Consider the following 22037-nt stretch of genomic DNA (forward strand, 5'->3'; position numbering starts at 1 on the left):
GAATCCATCACAGATAAATGATTCCGTGATAAAACTGAACACACCTGGTTAATACTTTTCAGTTAATCCCTGTTAATTCTTTTTTTTTCCACCAAAGAGACCAGGGACTAAATACAGCACAGTGACACCAGGTATGGCATGTAAATTTTGTTAAAGATCACAGACTAGAATATTAAGAGAAGACTTCTGTATACACACACACGTGCACACACATATATATGTGAATTTACTCACCTGGAGAACCAACAGTTTGAAGTTTGGTGTCTTTTCATGGTAAAAGGCTGTAGAATAGCCCACAGTTACGTCTCCCTGTAATACTGATGCCTGTAAAATTTTTTAGGCCTGTTTTTCCATGTATCCTGCTTCTATGATGAATAGATTATGTAACGTGAAAAATAACCACAGTAATTAACAAACAAATTTGGAAAATATATGGGGATAATATAAAATATAAATCTTGAAATTCAAAAGGGATTCTTAACTTTAGTGATAGTTTGTTAAATAAATAAATGATCATAACTTTGTGCTGAACTGTCAACCTCAATGCTTGCTGGGTTTATGAGAAGCTTCTTTATTAGGCAAATTTTTTTTTTCTCGTTTTATACTTTTTGCAGTCCTAGAAATCAATCAAACTACATTCAACATAACTATGCAGGGACCGAAAGCTTCCCTGCCATTTCACTCTGTTTTATAGGTTAGTAATATCTGAAAATTAAATCAAAGATTTGAGAAGGTTTACTTTCGTCTGGAAATGAATCAAAATCACGTACATTTTAAGTGTAATCTGCTTTCGAACGGATGATCTTTTATTGTCCTTTATATCTTTAATAACATGGTTCTCAGTTTATTTTGTCAAGCACTATTGAATGATATTACATGAGGAATTAATTGTTGGTATTTTTGGTTTAATAGATCCCAACAGACTCTTGCAATTAATCCAAATTTGTTACTTAATGGACAAATGACTATTAGTGTGCAGTCATTACCACTCCTTTTAGGAGTTTTTAAAACTCATAAGCACTATATATACATACCTCAGGGGAGGTTTTGCGAGTCTCTGGTGGACTTTGACCATTAAACTTTCCAAACTTGTTACTTGATATTCTTATGTTGCAGTTGTTTTGTTTGGTGGTTGTTTTTTTTTTGCCTGCAGAATAAGTGATCTGGTGGTGTCACCAAAATCAGTGAAACATTTTTATTTGTTCAAAAAGACAACATAGTCCAATGTGGCTTTGATATTAAAATACATGCACATGAATACGTATTTCAGGTGTGTAACACGATCTTCCCAGCTTGTGCCCACTGATGCACTGCCATGCCAGCTGAAGAAGGTCCGATCTGAAACTGCAGTAAGGTTTGCCCAACCATGCCTAAGGGTGAGTCAGGTGGGAGCTGTTAGCAATGAAGAAGAATAAATGGGTTTGATCAGCAGCCAATTTCAAATGCTTCTGAAGCAATTGGATGCTCTTCTGTACCAACTCAGGAATCACTGTACTTACAAGGGACATGGGGTGGGAATGCATGATCTTGCAATTCTCACTCCAGGTGTGTTAATATGGTCTCCTTCTGTGGACAATTTCCAGTACCTAGAGAGAGCTAGGAAGAGCTGTTAGCTCTTGATGAGCCTGCTCTGTGCAGGATTTCCAAGGTAAAGGCTCTTGGGAACCTCCCTTGTGTTCCCAGGAGAAGAAACCATCCACCACCACATTGATTCAGCCTAGGTTTAATAACAATCTTTTATTTTCTGCCCATACTGCCCCAAACACAGCTTTTAAGTTAAGACACCCCTTTTTTTTAACACACATAAATCTAAAAAACTCCATAAGAATCAATATAAGTGGTTCATGTAAATATGGGGTCTACATGTAGCAAAATAGAGAGAAGTAAAAGAAAGGAAGGAAAGCAAGCAGGTCCAAACTCAACACCAGGGACCTTGAATTCACTCACCACAAAACTTAAGGATAGGTATAATTCTCCTCACTTTACTCATGTGAGAAATGAAGCTCCCTCTCTCTCATGCACACTCTCTTATAGTCTTTTTTGGTTTTGTAATGCTCTGAGAGACTTCTATCTTTAGTCATCCTTGCTGTGAATTTATTTAAAATGTATTTGCATAATCTTCCAGAGTCTGGGGGATCCCTTTGTCAGAGAAATTCCAGCGGATATAGCCCCTATTTGATGAAATCGATAGTTGCTAAATTAACAAAGATATGATTAAAAAAGACTAAAGATAAGGTTTGTGGTTCATAGGAGGAACTCTTTTTTACCAGCAATGATTTTAAAGGATGCTTATAACCTAGGGTAATACATATGCCTGTTCTTCCATGTCCCTGTATTTTATTTTCTGTCAAATAAGACTCAATATTTATGAATTTTGTGATCTCTGTGTGTGTCTCACTGGGAATTTGGACCTTAGCCTGTGTGCTTGCTATCCTCAACCTTAGAGCTCCCAAATGCGTAGGCAGCATTTGAACTTATTTCCCCAAATCAGTTCCATTTTTGCATTCTCTCTGAGTGTACTTGTGGCTCTTGGGCACACGCAAAAGCCTTGCACATAACAGATGGCATTCTGATAGTCTAACTTAAAACCTTCTTGTGTAACCAAGAGAGAGACGTGTGCACCTAAACTAAATTAGATGCCTAAAATTATGTGATTATAATGTGGACTGTGCTCTAACATTGGAAATTACTTGTAGTATTCCTTTTGCAACGCAGTTTTTGTTGGTGAAAAGTATACTCTAGAAAGATATAGTTTTCAATCAAGAATTGATGCTCAATGATGTTTAATGACAGTTCATTGGCTCATTCTGCTGATTGCCTGGCTCTTGAGGTGTCTGTAATTAGCTCTTACCTTGCTGAATTTGCAATTTTTTTCCACTTGTCCCCACTCCAAATACTTTTTTCTCAGAACAGAATAGAACTTGTTCCAAATTCTTTCCCACAGTTCAGTCTGGTGGAAAAAGGACTAATGAAATCTTTGAATCTGTAAAAAAAATATTGAGAAGAGAAGTCTTAGATCTTTGTGTATGACATTGAGATATTGCTCATGAAATCTATACTTAAAAAAAAAAATGTTTAAAAAATGGAGCGGATGAAGAAAAGAGCCATGGACATGTTCCTAAGATTAGAAAGTGTCTTGCTGTGAGGAACTGAGCTCAATCTGTTTACTTTATCTAAAATAAAATTGAGATGTCAGTTGATTACAACATATGAGTATATAGTGGTTAATAAAAAGCACTTAAATCCAGCAGAAAGACGTAATTAATGTCTGATAGCTGAGCCACAGAAATTTGCATTAGGAATTTGGGAAAGCTTTTTAACAATGATGGTAATTAAGTGCTGGAATAAATTACTATAGGATTTCTAAATTTACCATCTTTAAAGTCCTCAGCATGACTGGAAGGAGTCACAGCATAGGACAGTCTGCACTTGTTCCAGCTGCAGTCCTGTTGGTTGGGGGAGGCAGAGGGCACTACTGTCTCCCTTGCTCTTCTTGCAGTAAATGCTGTGCCAAAGCCAAATTGGATTTCTTTCTCAAAATTTTCCCTTAATTAAACACCAGTTACTGCAGTTGAACACAGGGATATGTGATTGAGATCTAATGACCTGTGATATGGAGCATGACAAACTAAATCAATATTTTTTTGTCTTTTGATTTGCAAATCCACAGACTTCATGCAGAAATCTGGAGTAGCAATGTAACTGTACTGACTGTGGACTTTCCTCATCATTTTGTGAGGGTTGCCTGCTTTAAACAGTTTTAGAGATGATGTTAATCATAACCTGCATGTTTCTGAGTTTGAGGTTCAATTATTTTTTTCCCCCCACATGTTGCATTTTTGAGTGGGGAGGTTGTCATGGTTTTTGGTGTATAATAAGAAAATCTTAATATGCTTTTCTGTAGTTGTAGTTCTCTAACATTTCTAATCCTGCTTATATGAGTTTTAGAAAATAAACCTATCTACTGATACAGTGCGGGTTTTCATCCTGTACTCTGTTTTCACACTTAAAATGATAAATAGCTTTTACAGCTTGTAAATTCACTCAAGAAAGAGACATTTCTAATAGTGCGTTTTATGTGAAACTGCAAAACACTTGTGAATATTTGAAAATAAATAAATAAGGAAGAGGTTTTCTGAATCTAGACATACTGTTATATAATTCTGCTTCCATAACTTTTTGTCACAGCTTGCTGTTTGTAAGAGGGTTAATTTAAAGATTCCAATAGAATGGTAAAATGAAGTGCTTTAGGCTAATAAATTTCATGCCACCCTAAACACATTAATTTAGTATAGTTTTGGAAAGCAGAAAAGTGAGGGAACTGGTAAAAGCTTTACTGCTGAATATCAAGCCATAAGATTAATTTTGTTTTGAAATAACTACACAATGGAAGTCTGGCACAGGGCAAAATCCATTGGAATACTGTTCACGATTTGCAGCTCATGTTTCTAATAGGCACAAGGTTTCACTGATGGGATGTTTATGGGTAGACCCGACTCATATTGTAACAATACTAGCAAAGCCTAATTTCTAGCTGAGAAAGGAAAAATAGGTTAATAGGACATGCAGCACCTTCAGGAATAAACTACCCTCATGAGCGGAAAATGAATGATCATATAGTACAGATGAAGGGTGGTCAAGTAGGCTGAAATTTTAAAGGAGACTAGGAATGTATGAGGCCAGATCTCACTAGTTTTTAAGCAGAGTTGCTATGACAAGATCTTCAAACTACACACTGTAGTCACAAGGCTCTTAAAACCCACTGAAACAAAGCAGTTGTGCTAGTGCCTATGGAGAATCAGAAGCATTGAATTAGATGCCAGCTGCTGTCCACAAAAAGTGCTGCTGAGCTAAGAGAAGCAGCTGAGGCCCTGTGGGTTTTCTGGCCTGTGTGACTGGAACTTAACTACAGTGTTGTTTTCATTTTAGTCCTCCTGCCTAGATCAAAATAGCTTACTGTGACCTCTCTGAGGAAATGCTTTATCTCAATTCCCCGTTGATAGAATAGAATTCCCCGTTTGTTTATAGAGGTCTGTCACAGAATTTGGGATGGAAATAGTCCAGGTAAAGGAAAGTGAGAAATAGTAGTCATGGCAGAGCAAATACCAGAGTTTCAGAAGGCATGAAGTCTTCACTCACTTCTGGGTGCAGGCTTCAATGAAATGAGGTAGATAAAGACGAGCAAACATCACACAAAAGCAGTTTTATGTATCTAAGATCTCCCACATCCAAGTGTCTCATGCTCATGTTTAGTTATATGATATGTTAAAGTCAGTGTGTTCTTCCAAAACAAAATCAATCAAACATGACAACTTCTAACCCCTACCAATTAGTGGGTTTTCCATTCATTCATTTGTAGAGGTAAAATCACATCTTGAACACAATTAGCTACAATACCAACCTGTATTACAATTACCTATTATTAAAAAAAAAAACAAAAACCAAACAAAGTAAAAAACTTAAATATTCAGTGAAACTATTATTGGAAGCCTGATTAGGCTTGCAGACTCCTTGGGCAAGGCATTGCATGAATAGACTGTCCCTGCAAGTTTAAAATTTAATTAAAGGTGGAAAAACAGAAATCATGCATGCAAAATGTTAGTATTTTATATCTATAATGTCACTCAAAGATAGTTTATAAGAAAAGAGGATCAAATTAGTATTGTATTCCAAACATGAATGCATGTTTTTATAACTATCATTAAAATAGTAATTTGAATTATGATAGCTCTGTATTGTAATTCCTTGCTACCTGACTTAATGGAAAATAAATACACAACCCCTCCAACACCGGTACTGAGTGTGTATAAAGACACCATTTATGTTAAAAATCAGGATATTTAGAAAAAAATTCTTTCGCTCCACAGTGAAAGGAAACTTCAAAGTTTAGAAACTTCGAATAACATATTTTGAAATGATACTTTTGAAATGTTTTGTTTCAGTGAGGGTCAAATGTGATTTACGGCACATCACGTCATTAGACATAGAAAGACTTTTGATGTTTTTTATACCAGACTGTGTACATTAATAAATATACTTGAAATAGGAAGGCAAAATAAACAAAGTCAAACCAATTAAATAAAATATTTTGACCTGCTAATATAAAATGTTTTAACAATCTTCTGTTGAAACATACGAGGAAGTTAAACTATTCCCTTTCAATCAGTTTACCTTAAATACAAAGAGTTATTATTAATAAAAATGTATATAAAATCTAGGTGTCATCATACATTTGGTACTAAAACACAAATAAAGATTAAAATGATCCTTCAGAAAACAGTTCTGGCGGCTTGCTAATGTCAGGTAAAAGCCACCCTGCATTTTTTTGGGAAGCAGATTCTCATTTCTTTCCTACAGCCCTTTAGGGCATAAAATATGATGATGACCCATTTCGATGGGTGCTTAATTGCCTTTGCATGCATTTCTGCTGTATGAATTCATGGTGCTTTCTGCTAAAGATTCTATGTCAATAAATCATGTCAAATGTGTCTCTGTTCAGGAAGGCAGTTATGCATATACTAATGTCTTACTGAAGTGCTAAGTGCATACCAAAACTGGAAGCAAAGAAATGTCCAATGAATGAGAAGAAAAATCTGGATAGGAGCATTTATTCAAGGAGTTGTACTTTCAGCATGATTAATCACCTAAAGTATTTTTAACTTTAGTCAGTGGATTGACAAATAAACTATAACTGTAATTTAGAAAAAGTACCTTTTTTAAAAAAAGTCTTCCGCAGTTCTCCAAATAATAATCTCATATTTGATAGTTGCTTTATTTCTCATATCATTCATTGAATTCTCTATTTAGCAAGCTGTTTCTGGAATGACTCTTGATGCTACAAATGAGCATAATTGAATGGATCTGGCAAAGAGCAATTTATAATCTCTCTACATAATGATACACTGGAGCATAATTTTTTCTTTCTTTGTTTTGGATATAAAACATACCTACTATTAAGAACTTCGTTTTTTCAAGCTCTGTCATGTAGAATACACTCAATTAGTTTTAAAGCACATACGTATTAAACAGTTGTTTTTTTTTCTAGATGCTTACTGGGATTGACCTATGTCTTTAACTGAGTGGACTGAAAAAATCGTATTCCTTATTACTGGGTAAAATGTCATGTAATTTAGATGACAATAATGAGTAGAAGATAGGACCATGTCAATTTCCAAATGCTCTGGTTAGATTTTTGAAAAGGAATAGCGATACTTGTCATTTTTTTCAGTGAATTTTTAATGATTTTTTTTTCTTTCTTTCATTGCTTCTGTTCAAGGACAAGCCATCGACTGGTATCAGTCTCATAAGATATAAAGTTCTTTTCCTACAGATATTGAATATATCATGTCATCAGGTGTATTTTTTTTTTACAATCATCAGGTATGATTTTTTAATGTGTCATGGAGCATGATGACATAATCAGTAACCTGTTCTGCTTTTAAGGATAATTCTTAAAGTGATTTAGTTAGTGTCATATTTCATCTCAAGCCATACCACAGAAGAAAAGGAGGGAAGAAGAAAACAAGAAATGAAGAATTGGGATTATAGCCACCTACTGGGAGCTTTGCTATAAAGTCCATGAAACAATGCTTTAGGACAATTACAGTCAGCATTTAAAATATAATCATCACACCCATCAGATTTCTACAAGATCTGGATTCATAAGATAAAATCTTAATCTCTTGAAGTTAGTTGTGAAATTCTCATTAACTGTCATTAAAATATTCTCATTGATAAGGTCAGGTTTTAGGAGTCAATACTGAAAGGACTTACTGCTGAGCATTGAGATTATTAACATCACAACATTTGTAATGATCCTTCTCTTCCGTGTGAGAATATTTTTCCATTTATATCAGCTTGTTTGCCTGCTTTGTGTGTGTTTTCTCCATACTCTTGAGGACAGAAATTAGTTTAAGAATATTTTGTACAGTCTCTTAAAAAAAGGGCCTGTGATTTCAATTTGAGCATCTGGGTGCTATCAGAATGCAACGGTTTAATAACTGCATGCTTAGCAGCTAGGAAGAAAATTACATACAGAAAGGCAACTGACTGGAATGTGATAATACAGGCTACCACCTACGTTGGTTTTTCATGCTAATGGCTGTTGAAAGAGACTGAGCACCTTTGTTAAGTATTTCAAAGACGGAACAGTGGCAGGTGCTATACAGAATTCAAGAGCTATTGTTTAAACTTAAGCAATATTGACTAAAACTCTGATTTCACCCTAGGAAGCCAGTTAATGATAGCTGAGTCTTTATTCAAAACCTGAGATGACATAGCTGACAGAATTACAGATAGAGGAAACCAAGCTAGTCATTGACATCAATGATATAAAATATCCTGGTGCTTCTTACCTTATATGAGGCAATAGTTACAAATTGCTGGTATGGTTGATGATACACAGTGGTTAATGACACATATAGTGTATTCACTATGGAAAAAAAATGATTCAGATCTAATTTATATGTATTTGGCAGTCTCAAGGCTTTCATAGATGATGATGCTGTCTGGAATGGAAATAGGTAAATGAAACAAAAATTGCATGGTTATATACTTTTCTGCAAGGTAGGCCTGAAGTAGTAAAGGGAGGAGGGTTTGTTTATTGCATGTTGATAAATTTTAAATTTGTTCTTCCTTTTTTTTTTTATGTGTTAGCAATGCAGATTTTGTCTGCCTTGGATTACTATATAAATAATAGAATACTATGAAAAATAAGTTTTACCAAGAAGTAAAACTAAACGCAAGGGGAAATATAGTTTATTTGGATTGTTAGAAAGAGGGGAGGGCAAAAGGGGGCTTACAAGAAAGATGGGGACAAACTTTTTAGTAGGAACTGTTGCAATAGGGCAGGGGGTAATGGTTTTAAACTAAAGGAGGGTAGATTCAGACTAGATATAAGGAAGAAATTTTTGTACGCTGAGGGTGGTGAAACACTGGTACAGGTTGCCCAAAGATGTGGTAGATGCCCCATGCTTGGAAACATTCAAGGTCAGGTTGGACGGGGCTCTGAGCAACCTGATCTAGTTGAAGATGTCCCTACTCACGGCAGGGGGGTTGGACTAGATGACCTTTAGAGGTCCCTTCCAACCCAAACTATTCTATGATTCTATGAAAAGAATTCTGGTCCTGATAGAAGTTATTTTATCTAAGAGTCTGTCAGTTTAAGTCAAGAGTATTTTGATGCTATTGTATTCAGAAAATAGAGAATAAGTCTAAAGTCTTATAACAGGAAATCTTACCCCTAAACTGTGAAGTCTTATAACAGGAAATTGGATAGGAAAGGAGAAGAGTAAATGATGAATACATAAAGAAATGTGTTAGATATTTACAAATAAGGGGAATCTGTGGCTACATTCAAAATTTGTAAACTAGCTAAACCTGACAAAATAATTAAAAACAAAAATCTTAGCAAGACTTATATAGTTCCCAATCCTCAATACAAAATGGATTGCCAAACTCCAAGAACTCCCGTGACCTGTATTCCCAGAATACAACTACTACTTTGGTTTCACACCAAAACAATTGGTTCATTAAAAAAACAAACCTCCCAAAACTCCCTGCAGTGCTGTCTTATTACTTACCCTTTTGAGACATGCAGGCTTACTTTCCTGAACTTTGAACGCACATCTATTTATAGGAAAGAACCCTAATGCAAAGTTAAATGGTATTCTGGAGCAGGGTTGGGTATTTCTCTGTTCTTCATGAGGAAACTACTTCTTTCTGCACAGACTAGGTCAGTCCAAGAATCATAAAGAACAAGAATGCACCTAGTAATTGGGACATTCACCAGGGGAAGGGGGACTAGGAGTTTCATGTTCCTGTTCTGGTGAATATTTAATGTATTAATTTAATACTTGAGCTACTGGGTAATTAGAAGACCAATGTGTTGTTTATATGACTATCTCCAGAGAATTCAGCGGTTTCAGTCCTTAGAGGGAAAGTGTCTTTGTACACCTCAGATACGAGGCTTAAGACATCCTATAGGACTTTCTAATGCTATTTTAGCAAGACATCATGATATGGATATGGTTTTGGGCAGCTTTTGGAGCTGTGTAGCTCAGATGTTGGCTCAGGCTGTCCCACTGTAGCTAGCAGATCTATCCCTTGTCAGTTCTCAGGCTATTATCCCAGCAGTGGTGCAAGTCTAGCAAGTCCAAGTTGCACCCACTCGCATCTTCTACTCCTTGGGTTAGACAAATGGTTGGCAGAGCCACATAACCTATGTCCTGGCTCAGAAACTCCTAGTGAGAAAAGGGTGGGGAGACAAGCAGGCCGTTCAGTTTGCAAACTTCTTTTCTTGACTTCCCACAGCACTCTGCAGACTCCCTGTGCTGTTTGCATAACTACAGATCTGAACAGATGCCAAAGCTTCTGGTGCGTTTTACAAATTGGCATCAAGATCAGCTCTGCTGCCATCCAGACAAATTATGCCCTGGGCCAACATACACTTCATCAAACTGCTTGGTAGTCACTGCCTGGGATGTTTTTCATTATCTGATCCTCAGTGAGAGAGCAACAGAAATCTGTTAACAAACACTAGAGCCTAAAAGAAGTCAAAGATCTGAATCACAATATTTTTTGGGTTTTTGTAGACTCTTAAGTCCAGCATAAAATCTTGGTTACTAAATAGGTCCTATGATTCACCAATTAATTTTATTTATGATTACCTCTCTGTAGACATGTTAGTGTGTGGCTAGACTGTGCTACTAATTACTTACTTTGAATATTACCTCACATCCAGTGGGCACATAAAGCAATATTTATGAACGTAGGCAGGAAGTGACTAGTGGGACAGTATCTGAAAATGTCTCAGAGTGTTTCAAAGGTTTTAGGTTCTGATAACTTTATTCATATTAAGGAGAATGCTACTATGTGGAACAACACCTCAGAGCTGAGGCAATAATGCCTGTCTGAAGTTTGAGAAATATTCAACCTAATTAGTATCAAGGAGGTATTCAAGCAGGCGGGCAAGAGCAACTCTAACTACAGTGAACTAGTGAAAAGAGGTGGGAAATGTAATAAAAACCAGATAGTATTTATTCTTTATCAGATGTAATGTCTTATTGTGAACATTCCTGAAAGTATTAACCTTAAGTGATGCATTAAAATGAGAGAAAATATGTTCCTGACAGTAAAACTGCAGGTAGCAAATTTGACATTGATATGAAAGCGTAACCAGCCTGAAAGAGCTGCAATCGATAACCTCCTTCCATAGTTTGGTTTCTTCATTGTTATTAAATGAGCTTTTATTTACTTATGCTGCTGGAAGCCCATATTCACTGCATTATCTGCATGTATCTTTTAAATATAACCTTCATACAATATTATCTTAGTTTAATACCATTTATGGTTTTAAGATATCTGTCATTACTGGCACTGGTCACAGTTTTGCCTTATTTTACAACACTTACCTGCTAGTACAGTGTTTCACTATTTGCTCTTGCAGTTTTCAGTCATTGATGTCTTATGTTTATTTTGTTGGTGGGTCAGGAAAGAAGAATGCTGTGAAATGACATACAACAGATGTTCTTAGGAAATAATGTAATTGTTCAGCTACCTCAGACAAGACTTGTTTTTTCCAGGATACATGTTGGTCTCTCTTTTTGGTGTCATAATGTACATATATTAGGCTTAAGCCATGTGTTCACCACACACGGTTCTGGGTATGCCATATCTCTGGGAGCTGGTGTGCCAAATATTTACACAATAAATAGAATTCACTTTGCTAAACTCTGAAAATTGTAATGACAAATACTCTTGATATTATCTCATTTATTTATTTTAATAGGAAATAATTCAAGTAGAATTTCCTGAGCTATCAGTCTTGAGAGCAGAAGACAAATGACTTTACCCTAATGTCTATTACTTTAAAAGGAAAAGGGGGATGTCTGTTGTATTGATTGATATACATTTCTGTTATATGAACCTGGAAGAAAAGGTGCAGGAAATTATTTTCTCTATAGAGATTTTTCACAAAGACTTTCAGAAAAAGAAACGTTTTCATGAGTTAATAACCATTAGTGTTATCAGCTCTTTCCATGTTTAAGACAGTCATTCCCTTAGCGGAAACAGTTACTTCACAGAAAATTGACTAATTTTCAAGGAACCTAGGTTAGAAATTCACATATTCAGGTGGATTTTCAGGGAATCATGACCCACATCATATCTAAAAGAACAGTTTTTTGTTTAGTTCAATAGCATGATGATCCATTCTTTATTTTAAAGGACAATCCTTATTTCCTTTTCTTTCTGAAACAAGAGAGAAGGCGGCTGAATCAGGTCACTGTGAAGCCACACAGAGCATATAGGTGAACTTCAGTTAAATGATTAGTTTCAGTGGAAGCACAGTGGTAAGTCCACTTATTTTGGCAGCATCTGGAGAAAGGCCTTTCTCGAGCTCTGTAGAAATGCCTGTGCAGGTTTAGCAGACTTTAAATACAGGAGGACTTTAGTGTTTATGGGACTTACCCATGGTGTACTACTGATGTGTTCGATGTTGCTGAAAGGTGTGTGGAAAGAAGGATTTAGACATCTGTGTTAGAACTCACTCAAGAAATGGATTCTCTGTTTGCCTAGGGTAAGGATTGCAAACTTAGGTGATACATGAGGACCACTGCTTGAAAACTGAAGAACCTGGCTGGAGCAAAGCAAGAACCACAAAACAAATACCTTATGCTCATGTCATCATCACCCTACAAGAATGATGATGAACAGTGCTTGAGCTGAAGTATTTTTTTTAACATAGGATTTTTCAGTTGTTTGTCTTCTATCCTGTGTATAGATCAGGAATGTGAGAGTAAGGTCATACAAATCCATTAACAAAACTATTTCCTGATGTACTGGGTCTGACTGGGATGGGATTAACTTCATAGCAGCTCATAAGGTGCTGTGTTTTGAATTTATGGCTAAAATAGTGTTGATATTTGTTGATAAAATGTTGATAGTGTTGATAAAATACCAGTGTTTGGCTGTTGCTGAACAGTGCTTGCACAGCTTCAAGGCTTTCCCTTTTTCCCACTCTGCCTCCCAGCCCCACAGTAAGTAGGCTGGGAGTGAGCAAGAATGTGAGGGGGGACACAGCCAGGACAGCTGACCTAAATTGAGCAAAGGCATATTCCATGTCACATAAGAACATGCTCAGCAATAACAACTAGGGTAGAGGAAGAAAAAGGTGAGATTTCTTGCTTCCAAAGTGGGTATTGTTCAGAGAATGGCTGGGCATTGATATGCCTATGGGAGGTGGTGAGTGATTCCTGTGCTTTGCTTTTTTTTGCCTTCCCTCCTCCTCCCCCCCTTTCCTTCACCTATTAAACTGTCTTTAACTTGACCCACAAGTTTTCTCACTTTTGCTCTTCCTATTCATTCCCCTTGTCCTGCTAGGATGGAGGGAGTGGGTGAGTGGCTGTGTGGGTGCTTGACTGCTGGCTGGGGTAAAATCACCACACTTGAAAAGGAGGGATTTTGCACTTTCTGTAATGAATAATGATTTTGTACAGATCAGTAAAGATACCAATAAACACTCTAACTGTAGTTCATGAAGAAGCTTCTCTGTTCTTCTTTTTAAGTTCCAAACATGAAGCATCATGCAATGAGAGTGAGTCAGAAAAACAATCTTGGCATATCTTCTAAGGAAATAACACTTGAGACATCTTTGGTTTGATTATGACTGAATGTCACATCATTTTAGTTATATGGTGGTCTATCTTTGCAGAACAAATGCCTTGTGTATCAACAAGAGTATAATAGGTTCTCTTTCAAAAGCAGAAATTGAAAATTTTATATATTAGCTTTGATAATGTATTATCAATTGAGACTAATGAGAAAAATGCTATCTTTGGGGACCCATCAACAAATTAGTATTAAAAAAAGGAAGGAAAATTCTTGTATACAGTTTATGCAGTAATTAAAACAACAATTTGTGCTTCAAGGAAGTCATCATGTGCTCAAAAGTTTTCCATCATCTTATCCATCTGCCAAAAGCATTACAAAAGTAAATGTTTTATCAGTTTCTGGAACATGTCCTTATGAAACTGTTGTCTTTCCATCTGCAATTAGAAAGATCTTTTAGGAAGTACTTTTCTTAATTAAGAAAATACTTACTCATTTTATATTCTCCACAGATGATAAAAGGGAGAAGATAAAAGGTGTTTTGACTCTTTTATGAAAAGTTGGAAACAATTAACTTCATAGTTAAGAAAGATAAATATAGACTGTGTAAGGACTATTGTGTATGAAAGAAACAAATGTGAATGTGTATGTGTGAGGAATCTCATATGGTCTATTGTGTTGTTTTCAAATCTTGTTCTCTCCATTCCTTAAGCAAATATTCTTGTTACATGTTAAGTTAAATACAGGAGTAATAGGAATATATTTTTTGTACAAAACATCTGGATTGATTCCAGAAAACAATGAAGTACTGACTTGGTTAAAATCGAGCTTCTGTCAATATTAATTTCCTTGTACTGGCGCTCATGCAGATGTGCAGTAACCCAGTCTTAAAAGTGTTTGTGATATATGCTTCCAGATCAGCATCCAAGGGAATGTAAGCATCAGAAAAGAGGAAGTTAGAACGTGGATTTGGTAAGAGGAGTGGGCCACACTTTTAGTGGGGACATCAGCTTAACCTGACTGAATAAAACTTGGTAATAATTTTTTTTTTTTTTGGTGAAAAACAAGTGATTGTTCTTATAGATTATGAAAGCTCGAATATCTTGCTATTTGAATTAGTGTGGTGTCTAATGTGATTAAAATCTTCTTGTGTCTCACTTCATATTTTTGTTCAAACATAAATTTAAAAAAAATCTAAATCCAGACTTAGAGAGGAGAAATTTCAGGATGTAACAACAATACTCTTCTTCTGGTGGTGAGGACTTGGGATAAGGCTCCTGTTCTCATTATGAAGGTTGACAGACCTTTACAGATTGTGTCAGCAATTGAATTTTTATTAAATAAATAACACCCCCCCTCAAATTTTGATCCACTTATCTTTTTATTTTTAATTCTTGGAAATGTTTCACTTCTTACCAGATTTTAAATGATGCATTATTGTGGTGGCCTAGGATCATTTCATGATTTCTACTGAACTCTTGCTTTAAAGATGTCGATGATTCAAGCAATATATCTTTTTGTTTCAAGTAATGAACAATCATATCACATTAAAAAGTCTTTAATGCGGCTGAACAATAATTTTCCTAGTTAAGGCATATGCAAAATTTCCTAAGCTAAATCTAATACTATTACACTGAAAGTTTAGTAAAATGGAATGCATATTTTATAATTTTAATTTTTTTTCATTTACTTCTCATCTGCTCTTTGGTCTTGTCAGAGATCTCTGTCTTTCACTTAGGAAACTACTTTGTTTGAATTCTTAAAGTTTTCTTTTTAAATTGGTATTTTACATTCTAAATTCAAGAATTAAGTGAGAGTCCCAAGATTAATGCTGGCAAATGCATGACATGTAGGTCTTGATTTAAAGTTGTGTTTATGTGCTTGGAATCACCTTGGAGCCAAAGTAATGAATTATTATTCTTGGTTGTCACATGAAAACAAAGAGCGTCATAGTTTATAAAAACAAAATATCTTGTTAATGCCCAGAGCCAAGTTAACTGTTAGTAAACCTTTGCAAAACAGATAAAATCCTGAGATATTTAGAAAGTTTTTAACAACATCATTAACAACTGTATATTTATTCAATAGTTGATTAACACAGGAAAATGTGACACTTCTACTCTCAGTTTCTTATTCTTTCAGGATGTTGGTTTCAACTAGTAACTGGACAATGTGTATTTGTCTAAAACACAACATTAGAAATCAGTGTAGTGCTCTGCAAGTTAGAATGATTCTGACCTTCCACAGTCTGGAGTAAAAGTAAGTAGAATTTGTGAAAAAAACAGAAATAGGTCACAGTCTTTAGACATTGCTCTCTACAACTTCAAAATGATGGGGAGCGGAGAGGGCGGTGCTGATCTCTTCTCTCTGCTGTCTGGTGATAGACTGTGAGGGAATGGCTTAAAGCTGTGTCAGGGGAAGTTCAGATTGGATATTAGGAAAAGGTTCTTCATTGGGAGGGTGGTCAAGCATTGAAACAAGCTCCCCAGGGAAGTGGTCACGGCACCAAGTCAGTGTTCAAGAAGCGTTTGAACAATGTTCTTAGACATATGGTCTAACTTGCCCTGCATGGAGTCAGGAGTTGGACTTGATGACCTTCATGGGTTCCTTCCAACCCAGGCTGTTTTATGATTCTATTCTGTATTTCAGATTTATTCAGAAGCAGCCATTATTACACATCTTTTCAAGATTCCTATTTCATTGAGAAAAATTTCTTCACTGAAACTTTCTCACCTATTATTCATAAAATAATTGTTAATCATAAAATAATTCACAAAATAATGAACATTATTCATAAAAATGCATGTGTAAGTAAAATAAAAAGGTCTGTGGGAAGCTACTTCCCAGGTAGCAGTCAAAAGATGAAGAGACCTTTTAACCCCTTCTAGTTTAAATTTGCTGTGTTAGAATTTGTCACTTCATTATCTGTGTACCTTCTATGGTGTTCACTCATCAAAGTGATTAATAGATCTTAGATTCTGTGTTCTTGTGTCTTCTCCCCAGGGGAGAAATATGTACAACAGAACATATTTTTGTGGGTTTTTTTTTTGTGTTTTTTGTGTGTGTGTGTTGGTTTTTGGTTCATTTTTCCCCCTGACATTCACAAAAATTTCTGTTAATAGTAAAGAGAGAAGTTCAAAGAAATGTGAAACATGCTTCACACCTGGAGAAGCTGGCGTGAGGTTTCATAATCCTTTTTTTCTAAGAGAGTATGTCCTGCAGTACCAGATGACTCCTTTATACACCTGTATTTCTATGATATATATTTTATAACCGAACAAGCCATGCTACCTTTGATTATGAGGTTATGTTAGGAAGAAGGGAGGGGAAAGGGAGTACACAGGGAGAACTGAGCGATGGGAAGAAGGGCAGTCCCATTGGAGATAGGGAAAAGATGATACAATCATCAAGGGTTTAGAGAACAGGTAGACATTAATTCAGTGTATTTTCAGAACAAAAGGTGAGAAGAAGAGGAAATTAAATTTTCAAGGCTTCTTTCTGTGGAAATTTAGGAAGTCTTTAAAACACTATGATATTATTATTATATCAGTAGCTTGCTATAGTGAGAGAGGTGCTCTCTCTTTCTTCTCTTCATTTAAGTCCAGACTTCAAGATCTTCATTACGAAAACATTTAGCAGAATGATATCTATCTGAATGGAGACGGAAAAGACTCAGTTCCCAATTACATTTCTCCTGTGGCTGACTTTCAACAGAAAGGTTTTTCTTGTGATGTCAGAACAGGTACTGATGCAAGAAGTACAAAAATGTTCAGACCTGCATGGTTTAAACAGCTTTCAGAAAGTTGCTAGGAAAAAGATAACGGGCAATCCTTCAATACATATACAGAAATAAGTATCTTAAATGTTTGAAAAACTTGAAATCGTGCGTTCTCCTAGAAATATGTCCTTCAGAGCAAAAAACCCCATATAACAAATGTGGTTTATGACAAATATGTATTTCAATTTTAGACGAGAAACATATGAATATGGATGAAAATTCTTTACTAGTAGAGTAATGCTTAGTGTTGGTAATGGTAATAAGGTTCTAATGCTTAAGATTTATTGTTACATTTGGTCAGTGCCCATAATCAACTTTAAGTTGCTTAGAGTTATTTTCATACTGTTATGTCCAGAAAATGTTATAGTACATGCATATAGCTTTGATCAGGTATTTTATTAACTGAATTATTCAGACTATTTGGAAAAACATGTAAGTTTGCTGGGTTGGATGGAGAAAACAACAGTTTACACATATTCTAGATACACATTTTAAACTGGTTTGCTTTAAAAATTTGTGCTATGTTTATTCTTCTGTATCTTGGAAAATGTATATATGTCTTATAGTTTTATGATTTTTTCTTTTTTTTTGGATCTATTTGTTATAAGTTGTAAGTAACATACATAGCAAATCTAAGGAGAATAGGTCAAAAAGAAAATATACTTTTTAAAAGTAAAAAAATCAATATAACTGAATCTAATGTATCAGTTAGTATAGAGAAAACTGTTTTTTAGTGTATGCAAAAAAATTACTTTTTGGAAAGATCCTGATATTTAAAAGCTTTGTGGAAGAATGACTTTTCACATTTAAGTTTATTCAGAAGTTAGAAGTGAGTTCCCTGTGGAAACTAATAAATTTTACCAGTATTCTAATTTTCTTGTTTTAAGAACTTTAGGAATAACACCAAATGTAACAAGTATTTTACTTCAGTTACCTTTAAATTTTTATTTCCCATTCAACAATGAGAAACTTCTTAGTTCCTTACATAAGTACGTTACTTCTGAGATGTGTGATTGCAACTTTGAAATAAGATTCTTTTTGGTAGATGCAACACGTTTTCTACTCAATAATAATAAATTCAGTTATAACTGAACTAAGGTATATAGTTATGAAAATATTATGCTAATCGGGAAGGTCATTATCTGGTAAAGTTGATTCAGTTTTTTTTGGCCAAACTCAAAACAGGAAGAGTTACTTTTCCAATGATTGGTTAAAACATATGGGATATTAATTTTTAAATAACTATTTAGATTAAGAATTTACTTCAAAGGAGTAAGTACAGGACTCTATGTTGAAGGGCAAATACTTTAAAATGATGTTCAGATGAGAGTTTCTTTGAGCCTTGATGGAATTGAGATGTTAGATCAGAAGAGGAACTAAATCAAATAAACAGCTAAAGTATCATCAGCTGGAAACTCCTCCCCCTGGTATTTCTTACTATGAGAAAAAAACAATGAACATGATGCTAAACGTGCAGTCATTCGCGACATGTCCATGAGCTGAAGTAGGCTCCTTTCCTGGCAGCTACCAATGCGTGAGGGCACGTTCAGACCTCAAGGGAAGTTTGATCAATCATCTTTGGTGTCATATCAAACTAATCTCTCAAGGAAAGGAGGCTGAGGGGCGACCTCATTGCTCTCTACAGCTTCCTGAGGAGGGGAAGTGGAGAGGGAGGTGCTGATCTCTCTATTCTATTCTATTCTATTCTATTCTATTCTATTCTATTCTATTCTATTGTCCCCCTCACTTTTGACAAAATTCCAGTTGCCATTGAAATGTTTCATTCAAAAATTTTTGACCATGCCAATTACTACTCTTTTTATTTTTTTCAATTTTTTAAGAATGAAAGAACCTGAAATTCAAGACTTGAATGACAAGAAACAAAATAGCTGTCTATAAAAGTAACGCAAATAGGTTCTTTTAAAGGATATCTTTCCAAAGTATAGTGATTTAGAGTATATTAGAGGCATGTTGCGTTTCTCACCTGTATTTATAAGTATATATTTTACAGAGTGGTCTTCTCCCACTGAATCAGTGCCCATTCTTCAATAGCTCTTTTGCTTTACAGTAAGGATCTTAATGCTTAATAGTTCTTATATTTGGGGTGCCATGTAAGTAGGCCTTTTTCTTCACTCACTTCTAATCCCATTGAGTTCAGTATCAGTCATCCTTCTCATGCTTGTGCAAAAAGCATCAGAAACTCAGGTACTTTCTGGACTTAGAATCCGTGGGCTGACTTCAAGTGATAGAAATTTATATTAAAAATCTGTGAAACTGGATTTTAAAACTAGAAATGACATTTTTCCAACATACTTATATTCAGTATTCATGGCTATTCCTGTTACACAACCCATATGAAATGAAGCCCTCCATTTGCCAAGAAAGAGTGATTCACAGAGAAATCACCAAACAACTTTATTTTCAATGGGAACATAATGGAACCTTTGAATTTGAAGGTGCATGTGATTTTTTTGTTTCAAACAGTTAAACAAATATGTTTAATAAAAATGACTATTTTTAATAATACAAAAATGATTAATTTTTTATTTGTGTTCTTTCCCAATCATAAATCTGTATTTGTGCTGTCAAGATTTATTGAAAATATAGTTTCATGGAGGATAAAATGGAACATTAGTTCCACTTGGCTGTATTGTGCAGCTCATAAGACAATGCTCGTTTATACAGATGACGGTCAAGGAAAAAAATGTGGAAAGGAGAATTTAAATTCTTAATATTACAGTCTTGATAGTTTTGAAATCCTTAGTGTGAGGCTTATTAATCTGTGCTGATCTGTGCCAGCAAACTATACAGAGTTTTTTCCAAAAACCCTGGAGTGGGTTTTGATTGGAATGTCAAGGTCAAGAGGATAATTCCTCCTTATTGCATTTTTTGCACGCACTTCTGTAATCTCTAGAGATTTAATACAGTAGTTTGTTTCAGTTAGCGCTGCTAAAGGAATATGTAATGCATGATATCTTTTGTGTGAAGTAATATTTATATCACAAATGTTTGGAAAATGTGTCAATAAAAATGCTGGTATTAATAATGACAATTATTCATTAATTTGTACATAGAGTTAACTTGTCCTTATTTAAGACTTTGACTGATGGTATCTTTGAATACTAAGCAAACTTTTTTCATGAATAGGTTGTCTGAGGACTGAATGGATCTGTTTACAATAAACACAATTTTTAGGAAGATAACTGATTCCCTCACTCTCTGAATCAAAGTGGAAGAAGCTGGCTGGAATTCAGTGTTTTAGAGGGAACGTCTAACATGGGGTAAGTCAGAGTACGAATGAATCCACAAAGGGCTTCACTTTACTTTAGGAAGGTCTACTTTTGAATTACCAGTTGCATTAATAAACATCCGTGTCACACAGTACAAATGGCTTTCTTACTTAAAGGGCAGTCAGGAATTCACCGTAGTGGAGATAACTCCATCTCCAAGTCAAGATGGCCGTGGAAGGCAATTTAACAGCGGGAGCACCAGTGAAGTTCTGTCTCCTGATGGAAGTTGTAGCTCTGGAAGATGTTGATACAAAATGCTATAGATATTGACTGAAAATGCCTGGAAACAACAAAAATAGGGATGCATCTGTTTCTTTTTTGCTACAAGGAAAGCATGTTCTTTTCATTGTTTTCTTGAGGTTCTTGTTAGCAGAAAGCATATTTATATTGTCTCAAAGCTCTTGTAACACAATTTTCTTAAAGTGAGTGTGTCTTTGTGCCTCACATTTGATCTCTAACACTAGACAGAACAAGACTGGGACTGGCTTTTATTGAGTGACTTCTTCCCTCCATCAGACCTTTCACCCTGAAATCTTTTGGAAGTCCTGTTGTCAGTCTCTGCCTCTGCCTTCTGAACTTTTAAAAACGAGGTTATTGGTTAAAGTATATTTTTACACTGTGCTTGTCTCAAATAAATTAGTCTCCATCAGCTGTTCAAAACTGGATTCTTTAGACTTTTAATGATGCAAGTCTCATATGTATTCTCTGCCAAAAATGCAGAGGAGGGAAAAGAGACTTGATAATCTGGGCACTGAAGCTTTAATGAGACAAATTCTGTGTAATCATGCAAATCACTATTTGGCTAGCTTTTTTGGGCAAAGTAGCTCATTCTCCACCTGCTAAATGGTAAGCCTGCATGGCACAAAAAAAGAGAGAATTCTTCCTGCTTTGTGTCATCACAGTTCAGTGGTAATACTGTGTCAATGGTGTTTGCATTTTGCTAGACTGATACCCTGTTGTTTTTTTTTTTTACGTGAGCTTTCTGTTCCACCAGAAATGCCAGTCTGAACATTCATTTTTTCAAAGATAGCTTAATACTAAAATAAGACTATAAAATTACTGACTCTCTTTGAAGTATCTCAGAGTAGCAATTATATTTTTTCTTGCTTAACAGCCAAATGATAGTGGAGCCTGAATCCCTTAGGATTCTACAATATTTTCACATATGAGGAATATCCTAAACTATGTTGTGCATTGAATTTGCATTATAAACTATACCATAAGGTTGGTGAAATTTTCTGGGCTTTATACAGTAGATTGCAAGTAATACCTGCAAGACTTCATTTTAGTCAACACTTTCACAACAGGACATACAAGTAATGTCATTCTGGTAGTATGTTTAGCTTTTCCTATTTCAGACA

The sequence above is a fragment of the Pygoscelis adeliae genome, unplaced genomic scaffold, assembly GCF_000699105.1.
Source record: "Pygoscelis adeliae isolate BGI_AS28 unplaced genomic scaffold, ASM69910v1 Scaffold170, whole genome shotgun sequence".
Classification (NCBI taxonomy): domain Eukaryota; kingdom Metazoa; phylum Chordata; class Aves; order Sphenisciformes; family Spheniscidae; genus Pygoscelis; species Pygoscelis adeliae.